The sequence below is a fragment of the Bubalus kerabau genome, chromosome 19 (assembly GCF_029407905.1).
Source record: "Bubalus kerabau isolate K-KA32 ecotype Philippines breed swamp buffalo chromosome 19, PCC_UOA_SB_1v2, whole genome shotgun sequence".
Classification (NCBI taxonomy): domain Eukaryota; kingdom Metazoa; phylum Chordata; class Mammalia; order Artiodactyla; family Bovidae; genus Bubalus; species Bubalus kerabau.
The window spans coordinates 31623753-31629269 of record NC_073642.1 but is presented as its reverse complement, the minus strand read 5'-3'; the positions used below and the strand labels follow the sequence as shown (position 1 = coordinate 31629269).

Sequence of the window (5517 nt, the reverse complement as noted above, 5' to 3'; positions counted from 1 at the left end):
AATTTTTCTGCTTCCTAGCTGGGCGGCCTCTGAGATTCAATTTTCTCTCCTATACAAAAAGAAACAGTATTTACACCATGGAGCTGTTTCATTCACTCATTTATTCATTCCTTCAAAGCATTAAGTATCTTCTGCATTTCAGGATTGAGCCAAGGCACAGGTGATATAGAAATAAATGAGATGAAGTCAATGCAATGAAAAATGATTTTTCTGTTCCCAGGACTAAAAATTCCAGAAAAACATCTACTTCTGCTTCATTGACTACACTAAAGCCTTTGACTGTGTGGATCACAACAAACTGGAGAATTCTTCAAAAGATGGGAATACCAGACCACCTTAACTGCCTCCTGAGAAACCTCTATGCAGGTCAAGAATCTACAGTTAGAACCACATATGGAACAATGGACTGGTTCCAAATTGGGAAATGAGTACATCAAGGATGTATATTGTCACATTGCTTATTTAATTTCTATGCACAGTACATCATGCAAAATGCCAGACTGGATAAAGGACAAGCTGAAATCAAGATGGCAGGGAGAAATATCAACAACATCAGATATGCAGATAATACCTCCCTAATGGCAGAAAGTAAAGAGGAACTAAAGAGCCTCTTGATGAAGGTGAAAGAGGAGAGTGAAAAAACTGGATTAAAACTCAACACTCAAAAAACTAAGATCATGGTATCTAGTTCCATCACTTCTCGGCAAATGGATGAGGGGGGAAATGGAAACAGTGGCAGATTTAATTTTCTTGGGCTTCAAAATCACTACAGATGGTGACTACAGCCATGAAATTAAAAGATGCTTGCTCCTTGAAAGAAAAGCTATGACAAACCTAGACAGTGTATTTAAAAGCAGAGATATCACTTCACCAACAAAGGTCCACATAATCAAATCTGTGGTTTTTCCAGTAGTCATGTATGAATGTGAGAGTTGGACCATAAAGAAGGCTGAGCACCAAAGAATTGATGCTTTTGAACTGTGGGGCTGGAGAAAACTCTTGAGAGTCCCTTGGACAGCAAGGAGATCAAATCAGTCAATCCTAAAGGAAATCAACCTGGAATATTCATTGGAAGGACTAATGCTGAAGCTCCAATACTTTGGCCGCCTGATGCAAAGAGCTGACTCATTGGAAAAGACCTAGATGCTGGGAAAGATTGAAGGCAGGAGGAGAAGGGGGTGACAGAGGATGAGATAGTTGGATGGCATCAGTGACTCAATGGACATGAGTTTGAGCAAACTCTGGGAGGTGGTGAAGGACAGGGAAGCCTGGTGTGCTGCAGTCCATGGGGTCCCAAAGAATTGGACACAACTTTGCAACTAAACAACAAAGGACCAGAAATGTCCTGCCCTCATCCTGCTTGTAGCTATGGTCTTAGTGAGGCCCAGAGTAACACAGGAGGAAGAACCAACTCTGGCATGCAAAGTCTTTTTGTTTAAATCTGGAGGTTTCCAGCATTAGGAGAATATGCATGGGACTTTCCAAACCAGCTCAAAGGTGGCAACTTTCCTCAAAAATTATTTAGGATAAGATGACTTTCTGTACTGCAAATCTTCATCCACTTATCCACATAACAAGTATTTATTGGGTATTTACTTACTGCTATCCCTATTGGGTATGTGCAACTAGTGGAGACTGCTATCTGAAACAAAAGAAATATTGATCAAGAAACTGGTTTGAGGATAGATTGTGAATTCAGTTATGGAGATGCTGAGTTTAAGAGTCCTGTGAGTGGTACATGCCTGGAGCTTAGAGGAGATGCCTGGTTTACTGTGTGTAGAAGACCTTGAAAGCGTGGATGCAGGTGGCACTAGAACAGAGTGTAGAACTGGAAGAGGGCTGAGGACCTCCCATCTCCTCCCACTGCAGGATCTCCCCAACTCTCATCACCATAACAACACACACTCCATAATAAAAAATTAGAGGCAAAATCAAGGCGAACAGGAGGAGGAAGCTTTTTATGCATTTACTTGAAGCCCCATCAGTCATTCTGCTCTTCCTCTTTCAGACTTTTGACATCTTGTCTACAGCACCTGACAGTGAGCACTGCAAGAATGCCCCCATATCCGGGTTTTCCAACACCTCTGTTAGGAAAGGAAGAATACGCCATGGAAGTTCTTAGCAGCGAGCAATTTGAAAGCAAAATTTTAGAAATCCCATTTAGAATAGCATCAACATTTATCAAATACTTAGGAATAAATTTATAAAACCTCAACACTGAAAATGATGAAACATTGCTGAGAGTAAAGATCAAATACACAGAGAAATATGCCAGTTTTTGCATTGAGATATATGAAATGCCTAATATAGCTTCCCTCTACCTAATATAAATTCAATGAAATTCCAACCAAAATTCCAGTAGTCACTTTTTTTTTAGATTTGAAAAATCTGATTTTAAAATGTATCTGGACATTCATAGGACCTAGGGGCTTCCCTGAGCTTCTGCGGTGGCTCAGATGGTAAAGAATCTGCCGGTAATGCAGGAGACCCAGGTTCGATCTCTGAGTCAGGAAGATCTCCTGGAGAAATGAATGGCTACCCACTCCAGTATTCTTACCTGGAGAATTCCATGAACAGAGGAGTCTGGAGGGCCACAGTCCATGGGTCAAAGAGTCAGACACAACTGAGCAACTTTCACTTTCACTTTCCAAGACAAATAAAGCAACTTTTAAAAAGAAGAACAAAATTAAAGAACTTACCCTACCTGAGTTCAAGGCTTCCTTAAAACTACAGTAATCAAGACCATTTGGTACTGGTAAAAAGATAGGCATATAGATCAATGGAATAGAATACAGCCCAGAAACAGACCCACATGTATACGGTCAACTGTTTTTTTGACCAAAATACTAAGCAATTCAATGGAAGAAGGAAAGCTTTTTTTTTTTCCAACAATTGTGCTAAAATTACTGGCTATCCAGTCGGGGAGGGGCGGGGCGGGGAATGAACAATAATGCCGTATACCACATTTTACTCAAAATAGAATCAGAGACCAAAGTGTAAAATGTAAAAATAAAAATTTCTTGACAAAAAAAGAAAAAAGAGGAGAATATCTTTGTAACCTTGGGATAGGCAAAGATTTCTTAGATAGAATACAAAAAGCATTTTATTTGATTAAAAGAAAAATTACATATTAGACTTGATCAAAATAAAAAACTGTTGCTCCAAGAAAATAAATAGGCAAGCCATGTTCTGAGAAAAAATATTCATAACATATATCAGACAAGACTTACATTCATAATGTATAAAGAACTCTTAAAATTCAATAAGACATGCAGCTCAGTATGAAAATGGGCAAAGGATTTGAACAGACATTTCACAGGAGAAGGTATACAGATGTCTAATAAGCACATTTTTAAAAAGCTCAACATCATTAGTTATTAGGAAAATGCAAATTATGACACAATGAGACATTGCCATGCATCCAGTATTACAGGTTCAACTTTAAAAAGTTGACTATACCAAGTGTTGGTGAGATGTGGAGCAACTGAAACTCTCAAACACTATTGGTGGGAATGGAAAAGTGTACAATCACTTTGAAAATGACTTGATAGACATTTAAAATGAAACCAACACCTACCACATGACCCATCCATTCCATTCACAGATATTTACCCAGGAGAAGAAAAAATAACTTTCCACACAGATACTTGTTTGAGGATGTTCACAGTTTTATGTGCAATAGTAAAAGAATAAAAACAATTCAAATTTTCATCAACAAGTAAATAGCTGGACTGTGGTCTAGCCATACAATGGAATGAAGGCAATAAAAGGAAACCAATTGCTGGACACACTTGACAAAATGGAAGAACCTCAGGATCACTAGGCAGAGGCAAGCGCATAATGGGCAAATTCTCTCCCCATCCTCCCCAAAGCACACATACTGTGTAATTCCATTTACATGATTCTAGAAAGTACAAACTAATCTATGGGACAGAAAGCAGATCAGTGTTTGCCTGGGGAAGGAGTGGAGGGAGTGATGGATTCCAAAGGGGCACAGGAAACTTTGGGGAGTTATGCAAATATCTGCCCTCTGAATGTTGGTTTCATGAGTACATATATAAATATCAAAACTGACCAAATTGCACATTTAAAATATTTGGACATTACTATACTTCAGTTGTTGTGTTGTTGTTAAGTCATGTCTAACTCTTGGCCATTCCATGGACTGTATCCTGAAGCTCCTCTGTCCATGGGATTTCCCAGGCAAGAATACTGGGGTGGGTTGCCATTTCCTTCTCCAGGGGATCATCTCAACCCAGGGATTGAACCCATGTCTCCTGCATTGGCAGGCAGGTTCTTTATCACTGAGCCACCAGGGAAGTTTCACTGTACTTCAATCAAATCTCCATAAATTTGGAATTTTTTAAAAAATATGTGAAACTAATCTATATCATTAGAAGCCAAAACAGTGGCTTCGTTTAGGGAGGGCAGTGACACAAGGGATCTTTGGGGGGCACAGGGTGTCTTTGAGGGCCTGGCAATATGCTGTGTCTTGCATCTCTCCCAGTGCCACACCTTGCCAGTGCTCCATCGTTGGGCTGCATGGTTTACAGACATTATGTCATTTAATCATCAGGACAGCCTTATAGCAGAGGAAAAGGAGAAACTAACTTTTTAAAAAAGGTCATGTAGGTCCCAAGTGGCAAAGCAGGATGGGAACCCTGTGTATCAACCTCACAGCCCTAACTACAACCCTAGGCTGGAAGTAGGATAGAGAAAACTCACTCTGATCTGCTTCGTAATGGAGGAGGATTCTTTGAGGCCAGGAAAGTGTTAGGCTGGCAGCCAGCACACAAGCAGGGAGACAGTAGCAGCCCAGATGGTGAGCCCTCAGAAATGCCGGGTGTGGGGCCAGCCGGAGGGGAGGGGGCCAGCTGTTCCTCATCTCCATCCCCTCAGGTCGGGTGTCTGCACTTGCTAGGTTTTGGCTCTGAGTCCGCCTGGCCCTTGTCTCTGAACCCAGCTGCAGAGCCATCAAAGCTGCTGCCTCGGGACCCAGGTGCCGATTAGCACCGTGGAGAGTGGAGCTTGCCTGCAGGAGAGAGGGAGCAGGTGGAGCGGGAACGGGTGTGGGAGGGGCGAGACCAGCAGGGTCAGGGAGCAAGGAATCCAAGAGGCTGAACTGGATGGAAGTCGCAGCCCCACTTCCTGCCCCAGCCGTGAGCAAGTGGAGGGACAGTAGGCCCTGGTGCCTGTAGTCCAGGGTTCAAACACCAACTCCACCTACTGACTTTCTCTTCATTCATAAAATGAGGCAGTAAATTCTTATGATGACAAAATGAGAGAATTAATCAGGAAGTATCTGGCACCTTCTAGAGACCTGGAATACTGTGGCTTCCTCCCACTTGTCCCCAGAAATGAGGACCAAAGACCCCACCCTGTCCCTGGAGTCCTTTCAGAGTAGTAAGGGGCAGACCTTTTTAACAAACAATTCTGTGAGGCTGAATGAAGCAGGTCTCACTGGAGCTGCCAAGGCGGGTAGGGAAGGCTTCTTGGAGGAGGAGGAGGAGCATCCTG

At 42.1% G+C, this 5517-nt stretch overlaps 1 long non-coding RNA gene across 1 annotated transcript; it reads right to left on the bottom strand.

The window, feature by feature from the left end:
• Positions 1-1954: 1954 nt before the first annotated feature.
• Positions 1955-4920, bottom strand: LOC129634128 (uncharacterized). Its single transcript, XR_008705437.1, has 3 exons — positions 4726-4920; positions 2558-2643; positions 1955-2084 (listed from the first exon to the last, which is right to left on the bottom strand). It is a non-coding gene; the product is annotated as an uncharacterized LOC129634128 (long non-coding RNA).
• Positions 4921-5517: the final 597 nt, after the last annotated feature.